We start from the raw sequence: 18,312 nt of genomic DNA, 5'->3' as shown, positions 1-18,312 counted from the left end.
GGTTCTGCCCAGCCTGACAGAAGGAACAACCCCTCTAGAAACACGAGTCAAAACATGAAACTTGTCAAAAGCTCTCTTCAGATTCAGCTAATCTGCTCCCCTTGGCTGGGCTGGTCCAGGACGTTTCTCTTAAGTATGTGGGGCTCTGGGCAAGGAATGGTTTAATTTTCCTTTCGCTACGGTTTTTCCAATTCAGTGGAATCTGCACAGATGTGGATTTGTTAGTCCAAGGTAAAGTTGGATTTCCTACTATGCTTTTTTGGGTCAGGACTTTGGGGGCTGTTGGAGTCCTTCTCTCACCACTCAGCTGGGAATTGGAAGAAATAAAGCCTTTGTCTGGTCTCGGCATGCAGTTCTCAGTGTTGGGATTGCAGATTGCAAAATACAGTACTTATTCCAGAGCATTGTTGTTCTTCGTCGTGAGAGATTTGCTGTGCTTCAGCTTTGAACAGTTTTCCTTGTCTACTGCTGAAGCTTAGAGGGTCTGGACCTGTCAGTGGAAGACTCTCGGAACCATATGTCAGCTGCTTTGAGCTTTTTGCAGGAAGTGTCGGGTATAACACCAGGTAGACAAGATGTAATATTAATCTGGAGAGTAGAAGGTGGTTTGAAGAGAGATGATGGCTTGTGTTGCATACAGGCATATCCCACTTTCAGCAGCAGGAAACGGGTTTTAGTATTGTTTCAGAACCCTGCAAAGTCTGTTTGAGCCAAAGGTAATGGGGGGACAAAATAAATTATATGTACAGCGTGGGAAGCGATGCCTCTTTCTCTCCCTCTCCCCCCCCCCCATTTTCAACTCTTTGAATTTGCATAATTTATACAGTCTGGGAACCGCTTAACAACCTAATCTGTTTGTGTGAACTAGGCCTGTGTGCTTAAGATTGCAGCCTGAAATGCAGTAGTGCAGAACATACAATTACATGCCCTGCTCTATTCCTCATCTCTCCTCTGTGCAAGACAGCCAATTCATGCTTGCCATTCAGAGGCTTAGCTGTACTGTTCCATCTGCAAAATCCCCCTGTCTTTGGATCTTAGTGCATAGAATTGGGGAAATTACAAGAGTTGGAAGGCATTGTTGAGATTCATCTAATTTGGCTGACTATTGACTTAAAACCGTCCCTTTAGGTAGATGTTCTTCGTGTCTCTTACGAAAATTCCTCCCATCAAACCGAGGCAGACACGACTGGGCAACTTTCTTCAGCAGCTTGTTCCATTGCCCAGTTGTTAAAGGTACCAGTTTTTCTTCCTGTTGCCCGGCTTTAATCTGAGGGACTGCAACTTGGAACAAGTTACTTCTTGTCCTGCCATCAGTGGGCCTTGGAGGCAATTGTTCTCCTGGTTTTTTTGGCAGCTTTTTAGATGTTTGAAAATGGCTCGCATGTCCTCTCTTAATTTTCTCCCCTTCAAAAAAATAAATGCTTTGGTTTTCATAATATCAGTTTTTATTTCTTTCTTTCCCTCTCTCCCTTGTCTGAATTAGCTCAATTTGTTTGTATCTTTAAAAATATCTACTATTACACTATGGAACTCCCTCACTCAGGAGACAGTGATGGCTTTAAAAGATGGATTAGACAATTTTATGGAGGCAGTGTTAGAAACTCAGATATATAAGCTAGGCACCAAATGGCTCCTTCAACCAAGGTTCCAGTTGTCCAAACGGAATGTCTCGTTGCCATTTTGGGGCAAGACGAGAGTTTTTCAAATGATGGACTGACTGTGATTGATTCTCAGTTAAACATCTGGCCAGTTCAGATGACAACCTTGAGCTAGGTGAAGAGCTTTGAGAACTTAAAGAACAGTCACCTTATCTAGGGACAGTCCACATATTGGCCTATTCCAACCTCTTTTTCTTAATGGTGACTGCTCCTGCACACAGAAAGAGCATTTTGGCTCCTGAAATTCATTCTGATGGTGCAGATAAAATATAACTGATAGAATTCTATAGGTTGGGGTATTAGTGTGTGAAAACAGTCCAGATCCAGTGATCTGCAGGCATTTACCTCCATCCTGGTGCCCAGACATCTTTACTTGGTCGAAAGTGGTCAATAGCCAAAATGCACCTGGCTAATTTCAAACACTGCTGATGGAGGAGAGGGTTATCAATGCCTGTATTCTGCCTCCACATAGCCATTATGGCTAATCTTCTGCCTCCAATGCTTCTGAATACCAGTTGCTGGAAACCACAAGAGGGAAGAGGGCTCTTGTGCTTGAATGCTATTTGTGGGTTTCCCACAGCCGTCTGGTTGGCCGCTGGATGCTGGACTTAGATAAGCTATTGGTCTAATCCAGCAGGCTGTTCTTATGTTTGTATGAGGATCCAAGCACCAGCAAGTGACAGCACAGTATTTTTGGGTGCCTGAGCTGGAAGAACCAAGTGAGCCTGGGGAGCGCAACTCACCTGGACGTTTTCTTGTGCAAGCTTCCTTTTAACGGAACAGAACTTGTCTCCCAATAATGAACAGGGATGCAGTCCACTGGGTAAGGGGAATAAGACTTGTGCAAGAAACAGTGAACAGGAGTTGGGCAAGAGCATTCCTGTGTGCTTGCGTACCTCCTGTCTCATTCCAGTGGGGCTTGTGCAAGAGAACTTCCTTGTAGGGATTGTGCCATATGGATTAGATCTTTCTCTTGAACCGAGTTGTATTTAACAGTGCTCCTTAAATCACGGGCCTCTGCCAGACATAGTACTCCAGCTGAGCTCAGTCTTGCTGCCAAGTTGGAGCGATGTTGTCACTCCCTGCGTCTTTCATTCAGGGCTTCTGCTATCGTGTGTGGCAGAAGGATGAACTGCTTCTTTGCAATGGAACCATACTTCAGTCTCCTGCATGCAAACCAATGTAGGTAACCCTTTCCTTGTTACTAGTGCCTAGCTAGATATCTCACTAATGCTGGCCACATGACCCGGAAGCTGTCTGCGGACAAACGCCAGCTCCCTCGGCCAATAAAGCGAGTTGAGCGCCATGACCCCAGAGTTGGTCACGACTGGACCTAGTGGTCAGGGGTCCCTTTACCCTTTACCTTTAGCATCCTATTTCTCACAGTGCTTCTATCCCCAGATTCTTCTGGTAAGTCCCCCTCAAGCTTGTGTACAGTTGGGGAGGAGAAACCGTCTTTTCTGTACACCAGGGTTAGCCATATTGGTGCCTTCTGGAAGTTTGGACTCCAGTTCCCATCAGCCCCATGGATGATGGAAGTTATAAACCAACAGCAGCTGCAGGGCACAATCTAGACATGTGAACCAGAAGCCAGAAGTAAATTCTGCTGCTACGTACTGACTCCTTTCATGTGTGATCTGAGTAGTTTTTGGCTGGGGTGCTGCACTGATGAAATCTCTCTCTTGCATGCAACTACGGAGACATTTTTCTTTCTTTTTTGTGAATGAAAGTGGGTGCAATTTAACTCACATCATGATAAAATATTTGAATGGGTCACCAGGTGCCTGGTGTAATTGCCTTGCCTTGACTCACTGGTTACCTGTCAGCCATTCAGATTTATTGTTCAGTCCAGTGCACCAATTTCTTAAGCTCAGTTGCAATTTAACTGCACTTAGGGGAGGTTTATAGAATCAGAGCATACTTGCTGTTCAAAACTGAACCAGGCATGAATCCAGGACAGATTTCTGTGAAAGTTCTAGAATCGCTTCCATGTGTCATTGGCTCTATGTGATGGCCTTGATGTTTGGGAGCCGCTTCCGGTGTGTGGATCACTTTGCCAAGCTCCATACCCCCGTCTGCCACTTTCAGCACTGCCATGCAAGCTTTCCAAGTGATGGGTGACCCTCATGGTGGGTGAGTCTTGCATGTAACGGACAGGATTATCTGTGCTTTAAAAGTAATGAAATTCTGCACCCAGACAATGGGAATTCTTTGCCAAAGGGGGAGGGAGACTGAATTCTGTAACCTTTTTAAATTAATGCAAAGTCACATAGCTTCTCCTCACTGAATAACTCATTTGTAATTTTTACTATTTGAACTGTGTTTATGTTTGCTTCTGCTAACCATAGGGCAAGGTGCACATACTGAAGCCCTCTCCTCTGGTCTTAGCCCAGTCACTATCAAGCGTATCTCAAGCTTGCTCCATCCAGGAAACAGAATCACGTGCATTTCTGCATATATACCACCCTGATGATGGTCTCCCCATGGAGCTGAGGTCATGCAGCAATGTTTCCATCCATTGCCACGTGGAGGGTGTAATGTGAGAACTGAACCAGAGATGCATTATCTACTAATCTCTTTAGTTACTGCGACTGGTTATTTACTAAGCTTTGGGTGCTACTTTGCAGCCATCAAAAGGGGGAATTTGGGTGGCTTTGGCATAATTTGTTCCTCATAAAAACCTATGTTGACTCCTAGTAATTATCCTGTACCATATATATATATATATATATATATATATATATATATATATATTTGTTTTACCGCTTATAAAACAGAGATATACCTCAGAGATAAAAATTAAGCCACCAAGCCTATAATTTCCCATCTCACGCGCTGGATCATCACCTTGTCGTGGTGAGTGGGCTTGCATGTTCCTATGAGCCCTCTGAGCGAAGTCGTCAAGAGCCTCATACTCCCAGCAGGGTCATCCAAGGCGGTAAGGTCATAGAATCAAAGAATCATAGAGTTGGAAGAGACCACAGGGGCCATCGAGTCCAACCCCCTGCCAAGCAGGAAACACCATCAGAGCACTCCTGACATATGGTTGTCAAGCCTCTGCTTAAAGACCTCCAAAGAAGGAGACTCCACCACACTCCTTGGCAGCAAATTCCACTGTCGAACTTACTGTCAGGAAGGTCAAAGGGGAGGAGCTAGACAAAGAATGGTCCAAGAAGTCCTCAATGGCAGAACAGGTGGAAGATAACAAGCAGTATGTTACAACGGAAGGCAGATGAAGGCTGCAGCTAAGAATCTACCGGTCATCGTGATACTCATGCCATCAGGATAAAGCCTTACTGCAAAAACTGTGTGCTGGTCAGCGTGCACTGATCTACACACATAAAATAAATTCATGCACAGGCGTCTTCCAAAAACCCATCTGAAACCCAAACCCCAAAAGTCCCATGGTGATCGGCAAATGGTAACGGGGGCAGGACCATGAAATCTGGAAGCCCCTAGTCGTTAACTGACACATGGGCAGTGGATACAGATTCAGTTGATCTGACTCAAGGAATGAGGCAGTTGAGTAGCTTGGCAGCTGTACCCATGACCCAGCAGTCCTATTTAGGACCCACTCTGCTCACCCCGAAAAGGGGGCTAGAACATAGACTGCCTCTGTTTTCCCCTGACTGGATTACTGTGCCCAGTGGGGCCACCACCCAGCAGTCGTAAAATACAATTGAACTTTGGAACATGGATTATATGGAACATTGGATAAGACAGATAATGAGCATCCCGAACACAGGACTGCCATCATTGCAAGAGACTTGCGACGTTTTAACATCAATATTGCAGTGCTTCAAGAAACTCGGAAGAGCAGGCCTGCGAGTGCCCCGATTGGAGAACAGCCGTTACCAAAGGTGTCATGGACTTTGAAGATGCTCGAGCGCAGGACGAAAGGGAGAAATGTGCCAAAAGGAAGGCACGTTTGGCAAACCCTCACTGTGATCATCCCCGGAAACCTATGTCCCCACTGTGGAAGGATGTGTGGATCCAGAATTGGCCTCCACAGTCACTTACAGACACACTGTTAAGACCATTTTCATGGATGACAATCTTACTTGGCCACAAGTGATCGCCACAGAAGAAAGAAGAGAATTTCCCATTATTATTTTTTACTGGCTTTCAGTATATTTCCAGGCTTAATTCAGAGTACTGTTTTTGACCTTTCAGCCTTCATGACTTGGGATCATGGAGGACTGACACTTGCTGCTTGTACCTACCTGGTCCTTGAGATCTTCACCAGAGACCCTTCTCTGGGTGCCTCCCTCAGGTGGGGTTCAGTGGCACCTACAGTAGTTCTGGAATGCCTTCCTAAACAGTTTATCAGTTTATAGCCACTGCACAAACCTAGGGAGACCAGAGACAAGATGGGTGTTGGTAATGTCTTTTTATTCCTCAAGAAACCGCCTTATCTGTCATATACCCAGTAGATTACTATGGCCTGTGGGAGAGTTTCTTCTGCAAGTTCCGCAGATCTGTTTGACAAGATCTGTTGAACAATGGAATGGTCTCCCTCAGGAGGGGGTGGACTCTCCTTCCTTGGAGGTTTTTAAGCAGAGGTTAGATGGCCATCTGTCATGGGTGCCTCAGCTCAGATTCCTGCGTTGTTGGGGGTTAGACTAGATGACCTTGGGGGATCCCTTCCAACTTTACAGTTCTATGATTCTATGACTCCTTTGATCTCAGAAGCCTGCTCTGTAGTAATGTGGAGTAGGACTTTTAGTGCGACTGCCCCTCATAGAATCATAGAATCATAGAGTTGGAAGAGACCACAAGGGCCATCGAGTCCAACCCCCTGCCAAGCAGGAAACACCATCAGAGCACTCCTGACATATGGTTGTCAAGCCTCTGCTTAAAGACCTCCAAAGAAGGAGACTCCACCACACTCCTTGGCAGCAAATTCCACTGTTGAACAGCTCTTACTGTCAGGAAGTTCTTCCTAATGTTTAGGTGGAAACTTCTTTCTTGTAGTTTGGATCCATTGCTCCGTGTCCGCTTCTCTGGAGCAGCAGAAAACAACCTTTCTCCCTCCTCTATATGACATCCTTTTATATATTTGAACATGGCTATCATATCACCCCTTAACCTCCTCTTCTCCAGGCTAAACATGCCCAGCTCCCTTAGCCGTTCCTCATAAGGCATCGTTTCCAGGCCTTTGACCATTTTGGTCGCCCTCCTCTGGACACGTTCCAGTTTGTCAGTGTCCTTCTTGAACTGTGGTGCCCAGAACTGGACACAGTACTCCAGGTGAGGTCTGACCAGAGCAGAATACAGTGGCACTATTACTTCCCTTGATCTAGATGCTATACTCCTATTGATGCAGCCCAGAATTGCATTGGCTTTTTTAGCTGCCGCGTCACACTGTTGGCTCATGTCAAGTTTGTGGTCAACCAAGACTCCTAGATCCTTTTCACATGTACTGCTCTCAAGCCAGGTGTCCCCCATCTTGTATTTGTGCCTCTCATTTTTTTTTGCCCAAGTGCAATACTTTACATTTCTCCCTGTTAAAATTCATCTTGTTTGTTTTTGCCCCTGTTCTGTGGAATCACATTCCTTTTGAGATATGACAGGTGTGGTCCACTTTCCAGAAACAACTGAAGACATTTTTGTTCCGACAGGCTTTCTCAGCTGGATAAATGTGGTTTTAATTTTTTTTGCCATGAGCATCTACTTACTTGTGTTCGTGTTTTTAACCGTTTTTAATTACTCTATGTGTAACTCATACTCTCCAACATTTCAGCAGCCCTGGGTGGGTGGGTCATTGACCACCCGGGCAACTGCGAGGCCCTCTACCGGCTTGATGGCGTGCATCTTTCAGATGCGGGAAATGATATTTGGCTTGATGGCGTGCATCTTTCAGATGCGGGAAATGACATGTGGCTTACTGATATAGCAAAGGGGGTAAGAGATTGGTTTCAGGCATGAGAGTATTGGCGGCGAGCGATTGCTCGTGTGGCGGTAGGCATTGGTAAGAAGGGGTTAAGAGGATGTGTGTGGGGGGAGGAACGCCATCACCTCCCCCCAGTGAGCGAAGGGTGGTCCCTTAAAGGACTCCGGGGGGCGTGGCCCTGTCCGAAGCCTATGGAGGTGAGGGCCAAAGGCACGCCCCAGAGCGGTGACCCGGGGGAGCTCCTAGTCGGCGTGCCTCGGCGGGAGACTCCCCCGATTTAGTGTTAACCCTTCCCCATGTCTCCAGCAAATGGGCTGGAGCCGGATAGTCGTTAGGACCAATGCCTAAGCCAATGCCTCTCATTCCTGAATTCAATAAAGTTGTGGCCTAATTCGCCCATTTAACCTTAAACTATGGTGTCTCGTGTCTTTATTTATCCTGGTGGGGGGCGGGAACTCGCCACGCAATAGTAATACTATTTATACGCTTCCCTTCTCACTGGGTTGCCCCAGCCACTCTAGGTGGCTTCCAACATATATAAAAACATAATTAAACATGAAAGCACTTCAGATGGCTCAGGGGTCGGATAACTCCATACGCTCCAACCATTTCTTCAATGAAAATAGGGACGTCCTAAGGAAAAGCGGGACATTCTGGGATCAAATCAGAAACCGGGATGTCTGCTGTAAATCTAGGACTGTCCCTGGAAAATAGGGACACTTGGAAGGTCTGATAACTTGCCTTGCAACAGTGGTTTAGAAAGCAATTAATAAGTCAATAGCAAAAGTATCAGTGGCATTTTTTTAAAAAGCCTATTTAATTTTCAGCAGTGTGAAATAGGCTTGTGGTTTGAAACATTCGCTTATTAAAAGACGAGTCCCCAGATTAAACGACAAGTTTCATTTTCGTATAGTGCTGCCTCCCAGAAGCCCCTGCGTCTCGAATATCGGGAGGGGGGCGGAATTCTATGCACATAAAGAGTAGCTTGTTGGTGGGGAAGCACCTTCCCATCCTGCGAAGTCCTAAAAAAAGGGACTTTGCCACTTGATTCTGCCGATTGTGTGAGCTGCTCCTTGGACAACTGGGCGCCTCTCTTGCATTGAGCTGTGAATGAAGCCTTGCTAATTAGCAAGGTGTAAATGGTTTTGTCTGAGGGCTGCTTGCTATTCCAAAAGGGACACCTGCTTACCCCTTTACACACTCTAGTGCAGAGGTTGGTTCCCTTTAGTGTGCACCGGCCGCTGCAGTAAACTGGCCCCCTCTCTAACAAGACATGTGCCTCTTTGTCTGGGGAACTTGCTTGCCTGTAGCTTGTTAACCTCCTATGGCTTTTCACATCCTCTCCTGTCCCCCCCCCCTTCTCCGTGTGCTCCCCATCTGGGAAGGTCACACAGCGTTGATTCAGGGCAAGATTGCTCTGACACGTCCTTTATTCCGCACCTGCTCATTACACCTTCCCCACTGCCCTCCTTGCCTCCTCTTGTTCCCCCTAAGTGACAGTCGCTTCTGAACATGCGCTGCCCTTGATACAATACCTTTGTCATCTCTTCCCCACCTCTCTGGGAGCAGAAATCCCATCCTGTGGCAATTATTAATGCGCTGCTAAGGCTGTCTGGTTCACTCCCGTTCCTCAAGGCTGTTACTTTCAAGCGCCGCTTAAAGAAGTGGGGTGGTTGTACACATGTTTATGTTAGGGCTGCGCGATTTCGTGGATGACTTAATCAACTATCGTTTGGGTTGATTAATGGGTGGTCGGGGGAATTTTAATCAACAGAATTGCTTTGGGTCTGGTTGGCGATGGAAGGTTGGGATGCAGATCAAGGGAATGTTTCATAGCGTGACGCGGTTTTGGTTCTGATGTGTTATGGAGGAAAAGAAAGGTGTTGGAGTGGTAGCTGTTAAATTAATTCACACCAGGTTTTATTGCCTCTCTCTCCTTTTAGATAGCTAATAGCAGCTTTCAATGAGCTCCAGCTGGCCTTTGAATCAGGCACATTGTAGATCCCTACCTGTTTTGCCTTAGCACTCCTACAGAGTTGGGTGTTCCCAGGCCACTCCCAGAAAGGCCGTTCAGATGTATTTAAATTTGATCAGTGAACTTATAAATGGTTAAAGGGAAGGTGGGTGAAGAACAGAAACATTTTGTCAAGAGCCCCCAATTTCTCAGGTGGTGAAAATTCCAGGTATACAGTATGACAGGGTTTGGTTTCCATTACAGTAACTGTGAGAGAAGAATTGTGATTTGGGTTTGGTTGGTAAAAATTGTTTTCTTAACATACACAGGAGCAGAGCCTATTTGGAGGCAAATGAACTTGCCTAGAGCAAGCAGTAAAACCATTGCCCCTGCATTAGATTTCCCACAGTGATATTGCGGACCTTGCTTCTCTAGATGCTTCTAGTCATGCAGAACTTCCATCACTAAACCCCTTCACTTCTGTGTGAATCAAAACTTTAAAAACTTCTACTTAGTATTTATTCGAGAGTCATTTTCCAAGGGCTGCAGAGAGACTTCAGAACATCATGGAAAACCTCTGAGGACATGTCAGTGGATAATTTCCGATTTATCAGCAAACAGTTGGCTTGGCTTACAACCTGGTCAGTTTACCAGGTGAGATGCTACAGTCACAGTCTGAATACCAGAAGCCTTTGGGCAGGTTGGCTTAAAATCAAGACTGTTCTAAAGCCATTGCTTTAAACTGCATGCACACGAAAAGAAAAAATTTAAACCGTAGTTTTAAACTGTACCATTTTGAAATCCATACATTTCCTGGGCAAGTATGTGTGCTAACTGATTGTTTTAACACATGTAACTACACAAAAACTTTGTACATCTGAGGAGCATAATCCAGAACCTTTGACAATGTAGCTGTTGTGCTTTTTGGACTCCAGATTTAGATCTGCGTAGCGGCAAGAGATTGCTTCTTTTGGCTCTCTCTGTATGCATGCAACTTGTTTGACAAGTAAGGCATAAATTTATGCACGAGTTCTGTGCGTAAATTTGGACAGGTCCCATTGAGCAAAATGGGACTTGCTTCCAAATAAACCTCCATAGAATTATGGCTGTAAAAAATATCCAGAACATTCCAAAAGTGAGATGGTATTAACTACTGGACAAAACAGTGTTTCTCCATGGGATGGAAAGTGAGTATTTAAGCTGTCATTAAAAATGCTCCTAATTTGAGTACTTGGAGGCTATAAAATAAGAGCATAAAAACCTTACAGGCTCAGTTGATGATGCTGGTAAGATCTGGGGATCCTCCTAAAATCTAGGACTTATGATGACTTGCTACTCCAGTAGGAAGTCCAAAATAATAAACACAATATGCCACTCCTGTGATTTACTGGTCATGAGGGAGACTAGAAAGCCTTGTCTGTATGTTATGTCCAAACCTGAGATCATGGTTTGTCTCTCCCTTAGAAGCCATGATGTTCTGTTGTTGCTTTGTTGATCTTGGCATGTCAGGGAGCAACAAACCACAGCCTGTGGTTTGTGATGTAACACAAAGTGAAGGCTTCCTGATTTGTTTATCTAGCTTGTCTCAGGGAAGGAGTGAAAGTGGGAGCCATTGGGCAGCGTGAAGCAGCACATGGCTTGTTTTCGGTAAACCGCCCCAAGTCAGAAAGTCTAGCTTATCGTTCAATAGTAATGTGGCTATTGTGTCACTCATAATGCTCTTCACGAAAGTTGGCTATATTTTTCCATGGTCCTTTTACATAGAAAAGCCACCTGAAAACTTAGCATTTAATAGATGACCACAATTAATTTAGCAGAGTTTGTGCTCTCCATCTCTTTTTTTTAAAAAAACGAGGCTGCTGTTGGAGGTGATGTGGGAATATTGAAACATATTTTCATGCTTGGTGGGAATGTAAAATCACCCACATATTCTGGAAAAGGGTCTTTGATATTATTTCCAAAATTGTTAAAACAACCTCTCTCACCAAATCCAACTTTGGTCCTGCTCTCATTAAACCTAAATTCTGATCTTACTATTCAACACAGACACGTAATCTTTCTACTGGTGGCTGCACGTTTGGTGGTAGCGTATTTTTTGGAAATTCCAGGCTGAGCTCATTCAACAATACCTGGGCTATTTCAGAATGGCTAACTGGGTCTAGAAAAGTTGAAAAAGGTGTTATAAAGAGAGAAACCTTTAATGCGACCTGGTCCCCCTTCCTTTTACATGCAGTGGAAGTATACAGCAAATTTCTCCCACTAGTTTCACAAACATGTCTGTGGAGAGCCTAGATTGACAATTGATGTTGTAAGATTATGTAAAATGACACTATAAGCTCAATACTATGTTTATTTTTTGTGTGGAGACCGTATTAAATTTTATTTAACCAAATAATAAAAACAAGGCAGCTGCTAAAAATTAATTAAATATAAAAATGAGCTGGTTTACATTTTCTTAAAAACAAAACCCACACTATTTATCTTCGGTGGTGGTGGGGAAGTATCCACCCTGTCAGTGGGAGGGGCCTTGGTTGCCTTCTTCCTGATTGGGTGGGAAGGACTTCATGTGATTAACTCCGTCCAATTGGTTATTGTTTTCAGTTTCTCAGTGGACATTGGTACGAGCTCTCACCACAAGGAAACTGGCTCCCATGTTGCTAGTGGTTAGGTGTGAGTGGGGCCTCTGTTCGCTCCAGAGGAATAGACGGCAAACGCTTTCCCCCACCTACAACTCAAAATGCTGCTGATTCATATTTTATTATGGCATGTCAAAAAATCCTGTTGGGAGTTCCCTCGTGTCCATCTGGTGCCGGGCAGAATTTTGTATGCACTCGGAGAATGAGTAGCTGGTTGCTTGGATTTTCAAAATCTACCTCTTAGTGAATAAAATTAGCACAACTGAGTGAAGTTGCTTGAGGGGACATCTCTTTCTGCTTCTTTGTGACTCTGCTGCATCTGTGCCTTGTACATTTTACCCTGAACTGTGCTGACAGGAGAGCCATATTCTGTAAAAAGAATTTGCAGGAAGACAAAATAAAAGGACGCTGTAAACTGGAACAGCCCCTTTAGGTAATTTAGACTGTGCAATTTTATTTTATTTTTTTGTTCCTTACCTGCTCTGCTCTCCTCTCCTGCTTGTGCTCACAGCAGTTCTCTCCAGACATCAGGGAGTTGATTGGCAAACCATGACATGGAAATTTGGAATGTCTTTGTGGCCTTTGTGCTTCTCCCCCCCCCCCCACCTCCCTCTTTGGGGAAGAGTTTGCTGTGCCTGAATCTGGCAAGCCATGTTTTCCCGTAACCACAGTTTACCTACAACTCTGGGATTGAAACGAACTATGAAACCATGGTTTCAGTGTCTCAATGGGAGACTCACTGTGTGATTAATGAGGATCATAGTTTGCCCAATTTGATGGTCTGAAAAACATTTTAAATAATGAAGGGAAAGGCAGCAGAAGGAGATTGTATTTGAATATGTGAAGTGGTTCCTGATAGTCAAATCATGGTTCAAATCCAATGTCTTATTCAAGAAATTAGGGAGGAAGGCAATCCTTCTGTCAGAGCAAGTATTTTGGCTTGCTGGACAGAACGATCCTCCCTCTCTGTTCTGGGGTTTCTCCTGACCCCCTGACCCAATTTCAGAGAGGTGGGCAGGGGGAGGGAGGAAGCCCCATTGTACAAGTGGAAGCCCTTGCACAGAGCTTCTGTTGATGAAACTCAATAGTTGAATCCCACTCCTTGGTAATATTTATAGAACCTGATTTGTTTCAGTACTTTTTCTGTGTGTATGGAAGAAAGAGAGAGAGACTTCTAACAATAAACCTAACTTTCTCCCCCTTATTTGCAACCTGACTAACTCTGGGCTCTATCCAATACATGCTGCTTCAAAATGTGGTTCCAATTCTGTGTGCACAGGTATTTGTGCAAAAGCCCTATTGAATTCAGTTGAACGTGAGCCAAGGTAACTGTGCACAGAGTCACATAGCCCATGAAAGCATTGATGGTTGGCACCTGTTCAACGCTAATGCTTTAAAGAGCGCGCTGTCTGTTGCCTGAGCAATTTATGCCGTTTCCGTGACCATCCCAAGACGCTGGTTAACAGAATGTGCTGTGAGCCAGGAAGTCTCTGGTTTACATCTCACTTTTGCCATGAACTCACTAGGTAGCCTATGGCAAGCCATTATTCTCTTGGCAGACCCCTTCTGCAAAATGAAGATAAATTAACACAGTATTGTTAGTATTCAGAGAAAAGGACCGAAGGCTCCTGGTACAGTTCTGCTGCTGAAGTTAAAGTGATATCTGCATGGACTGTCCTCTCTGAGCACCTTGAGCCAAGTATTTGTGTAAATAAAAAGTAAATAGAACGACTCTTTGTTACGCTGCCCCACCAAAGTAATTCTGAGTAACTGTCCCTGGCTCCTTGGACACCTAATGTAAGAGCTCACAGCAGAGTGTCATTGTCAAGGCAGCTCTCAATCATAGCATCCTTCATTTAAAAAGTAAAAACCAAGCACATGCAAACTGAGTATATAAGCAGTTGTTGCCCTGAGGGCAGGGTTTGAAATTAGCAGGGCGCCAGGTGCATTTTGCCCCTGAAGAGCACCTCAAAAAGTCTGGGTGCCATTTTTTTTAATGCCTGGCTGACACTCAAGGATTACTGAAATGTATGTGCTCTGAAGCGTTGATGTATATTTGAAGGATAGGCAATATGTTAAAGAGTTTAACAATAAGGAGTAGAGTGTTTTGAAAACTGAAGTATGGTACCAATATTTTTATTGTAAACACCAAATAAAACACATATTGACAATTTCTGCTAAAAATGTGTCACTTATGTGAATTGCGTATTAATTCATGCTTATCAAAATAATAAAAAGTGTTGCCCACCCCTCCGGTGGCAACTAGTCATTCTATTTTAGCACCCACAACCCAGGTCCTAGAAGCCATTTGGCTCCTAGCTTTTCTATCCCAGTTTCTTAACACTGCCTGAGGATGTATCCGCCCTTCCTGTTGTCCCACTGCTTTCCCCAGGGAAAACAGCTATCTAGCATTCAGTTGAGCAAATGGCAATTCCGGTTTTCCCTTGGAAAGGAGCAGGGCAAGGGGGGGAACGCTCTGAGCTGTGCTTTCTAGGTATGCGACAAGCGGAAGTGTGGATAAGCCCCAAGGCTTCTGCCCCGTGACATTTTCTGGGCTGCTGTGACGCCATGCCATGTTCACAAACATTCTGATGGTTGAGGGAAAGAACTCTGGTCGCATCAGGTTGACAAATAATGCTCCTTTAATAGCAGCAGCAGGAGGAGAAGATCAATTGGCTTAGGAGGAAAATCTTAAAACGGAATTGGGGCTGGCTCCCTCCATTTTTTCCCCAGAAAGGGAACAAAGATTAAAATGGTGGGAGCTTGAAACCTGAGTGAGAGAAGACCCGAAAGATGCTATTGTTGTTGGGGTTCTAGGAGATGTAAAGTGACCAAGGAAACAGTGGACCAAAATGCAGAGAACCTTAGGAAAATGGCAGAGAATTGGGATAAAAAGAGGTGGAATAAGATTGAGGGAGTGCTGGGGCCAATTGGAGAGCCGGTCTGGAGGAAAACCTCTGGCAGAGCCTAGGGAATAATAGTGCCCGTGTTTTTTGTAGTGAATGGACAGCTGAGAAGGGGGGCAAAGTAATGATTATTGGGGGAGGGCATTTGATTGCTAGCCTCCTGTATCTTTGTTTAATTGTGCATGTCTCAGTCCTCAGTAACGTTGATGAATTAGGAGTTTAGAGAAGAGCAACAGAAGCTATTAATGGACTGCAGACGATTGATGAGGCATGTTGCCCAACGAATGGTAGATACTGGCTAAATGATGACTAAAGAGAATGCCTACAAGTGTCTGGAGAATGTAAACCGATATAAGCATTTTGATATCTGAGACACACACTTTTTCTGAATTAAAATGGAAGGCATTTCATTACAAAAACAAAACAAAACCCCACCTTAAAATATGTTAAGAGTGTCATTGTCCTACCCCCTATGTTGAGCTTGAGGCACCTAGAGCAGTGACTCATGCAGAGATCCCACAGGTAATTCTGCTACTGCCTATCCTTTGGGAGTGAGTGAATGACTGTGTCTGATGCAGCGTTATGGCAAAATTACCCACTCCTGTCTAGTGGGGGACTGATCTGAAAAGAGAAGAGACCAGATCAGGGACTCGTACAGAGACTGAGCAAGCATCCTTCTCTGAGGGTGGGTACTTGGGCAGCTCATAGAAACCTGACAGCCCACTGCTAGGAACTCGATGCCTAAGCAGTCGAGGGGTTAAAAAATGACAAACAACTTTATGGTTGGAAGTAATGATGAGAAGCCCCTTGCTTGGTTTACCTGTAACTTAGCTGCACATATTAATGCATAAATTTGTCTCCATTTGGCTTGAGGATACATGTGAGGGAATCTGGAAAATATGTCAACTAAACAGATTCTCTCTGCCCCCCCCCCCCGTTGCATCTGTGGAGGGAGATGTTTCTGTCACTACAGAAAATCTGTTGGGACTTGTCCCAGTGCTTGCTGGAATCCAAACAGACTCCGGCTCCGATGTTTTTTTGGGGGGTGGGGTGGGGGTGGGAATACCTTTGTGCCTGGATTTCTTATTTAAGTGTAATCTCTTGGTTTCCAGTCCAGATGTGGTTGTTGATAGAAGAAACTGGTCCCCAACAACTCCCATGAAATATAGATGAACTTGTGATTGTGCAGACAGTGAAATGGGCATGGAGATTTATGCATTGTCGCCTCCAACTCCAGCACTAAAAATAACTCAATCGCACATCAGAAAGTGATGCTACAAACCTGAAATATTTATTTGACATTCTTGCACACCGGCCTCAGCAGCCAAAGTACTGATTGCACCTTACACTGGCTGGAGCATGGACACACTTAGCTGGAAAGCAGGCTCTGGGGAGAGGAGGACGAAGGCCTCTTTGTGCCCTTCTGTGACCCAAATATATGTCAGGAGGAAGAGAACCTTCTCTCAGGTCTCTGTTGTGTCTGAGCAGAATTTTAGATGATTGGAAGTTAGTCTGGGCTAGATGCACTCTACACTAAACAAATAAGAAATAAAATTGGAATCCTGCCCCAGGAGAATTCGCTTTCTTGACAAAAAAAGTTCCATTATCTGGGCTGCATACACAAGACAAAAAGAGCAAGTTTGCATCATGTCCCCGGCTTTGCATAGAAATTTCCTCTTGTTTCAAAATAAAAGATGCCTTCAGTACCATTTCCCATGTTTGTTTTGCGCAGTGGCAAAATACGGTAATGGCGCACAGCCTTTCCAGCGATCCTCTTGCCAGTCTCCTGCAATTTTACTTCCATATATTGGTTCCCTGTAGCTCCTTTTCTGCAGTGGCTCCCTGCTTGTGGAACGCTGTCCCCAGGGAAGTTTGCCCAGTGCCTTCATTACATAAGGCAAGAAGATTCCTCTTCTCCCGGCCTTTGGCTAATTAAACAATCTTTAAAAACTGAGTGAGTTTTTTTGGGCGGCTATTGTGTTATGCATTATTGTGTTTTTATATTGTAAACTATTCTGTGATCCTCAGATGAAGGGCAGTATAGAAATTTAATAAATAAAAGAAAATTGTGTGCCTTGGAGCAGGAACACACACACACAAAGGGTAAAGACAGATGGATGTTGCAATCCTATGCATATTTACTCAGAAGTAAGTCCCAGGTATATATTAATAGGATTGCTTGCTCAGTTCATATTCCTAGTATGGAAGTGTGTGTCTTTTGACATATATATTTCTTTTACTTTATTTATTGACAAAGAGCAGTGGGAGTAGACTGGAAAGTCAGCCGTTGCAGCTCACTACTCTTTAAGCAGGATCACGCTTAACTCCTGGACATGGTAATTTATTGCATTACTATGTACTGTGCTCAATCATAAGGCCAATATACTGTGCAACTGAATGGGGCAATTACTTTGCGTTGCCTGTTGAACCACAAAAATGATTGCATGAGTCAATCCTTCTTCTGGCTTGTATATTTATGAGTGTAATAAATGTCCCAAACCCTTTTGCATATACCCATATTGCCTCACTTTTCTGAACTCCCTTTGGCAGGATGGGTAAGAGGCAGTGCTACAAACATGGAAAAGACAGGGATCTCCAGCATTTCATGTGAGAGAGCAGTGGCTATGGCTGTTACAGCTGTTAGATCCCTGCTCTCATCTCAGACCTGTTTCTGTGGTAAACATCTGGGGTGCCTCTCTTTAAGGAAAGGGGCACTAACCGCCAAGCTTGGTGATCCCGGAAGCAAAGGGCCAAGGATGAATGTTGATGTAGTTACAGAGGGGTCTCCCAGGTCGTATTCCAACGATCTAGCCACTATACAACACTGGCCAAAAGGTGTCAAGGGATCATGAGTGGGAGAAAGAGATGTGCAGCCTTTTCCTTCATTGAAAAGGGAATTGGGGCCGATAGTTGTTCAACTTAATGGCCATATTTCCATACTCATCTTCTCTTTTTTTGTGGGAGCTTGTATTTCTTCACTGCTGCTCTTTGTGTTCTGCTTAAAACTGGTGAAAGATCTAGACAACGGATGGATTTAACATTTTAAAAAATGGAGAGTCAGCCATTTTGTTTCTTTGTTCTGGTGGTCCTAGGTATTACCCGAAGCCTGCAGAGATAGCACTTAGGAGAGTCTATGTAATCCATTAAATTGGCTACATCTTCCCATACTCCCATCTTAAGACTGAAGAGCAATGTGGACTCTATGGCTTTTAATACTAAGCCGGCTCAAAGCACCTTCCCCACCCCTTTTGCTTAATATCCAGTC

The 18,312-nt window shown here is 44.5% G+C and overlaps 1 protein-coding gene across 5 annotated transcripts in view; it reads left to right on the top strand.

The window, feature by feature from the left end:
- The window catches only part of LOC310696196 (ephrin type-B receptor 5), a 157,018-nt gene that overhangs the window by 25,545 nt on the left and 113,161 nt on the right, over positions 1–18,312 (top strand). Inside the window, exon 1 of one of the 5 annotated variants that reach the window (XM_083481394.1) lies at positions 87–231. The exons of 3 other annotated variants lie outside the window; for them this stretch is intronic. The gene's annotated coding sequence lies outside the window, so the exon portion shown is untranslated. Of the gene's footprint in view, positions 1–86; positions 232–398; positions 567–18,312 lie in introns of those variants that run through there. One more of the 5 variants, XM_083481396.1, reaches the window with a different exon arrangement.

This window comes from Podarcis liolepis, assembly GCF_965112155.1.
Source record: "Podarcis liolepis genome assembly, chromosome: 17".
Lineage (NCBI taxonomy): Eukaryota > Metazoa > Chordata > Lepidosauria > Squamata > Lacertidae > Podarcis > Podarcis liolepis.
Note: the sequence above shows the minus strand (reverse complement) of the source record. Positions and strands in the feature narration are given on the sequence as shown.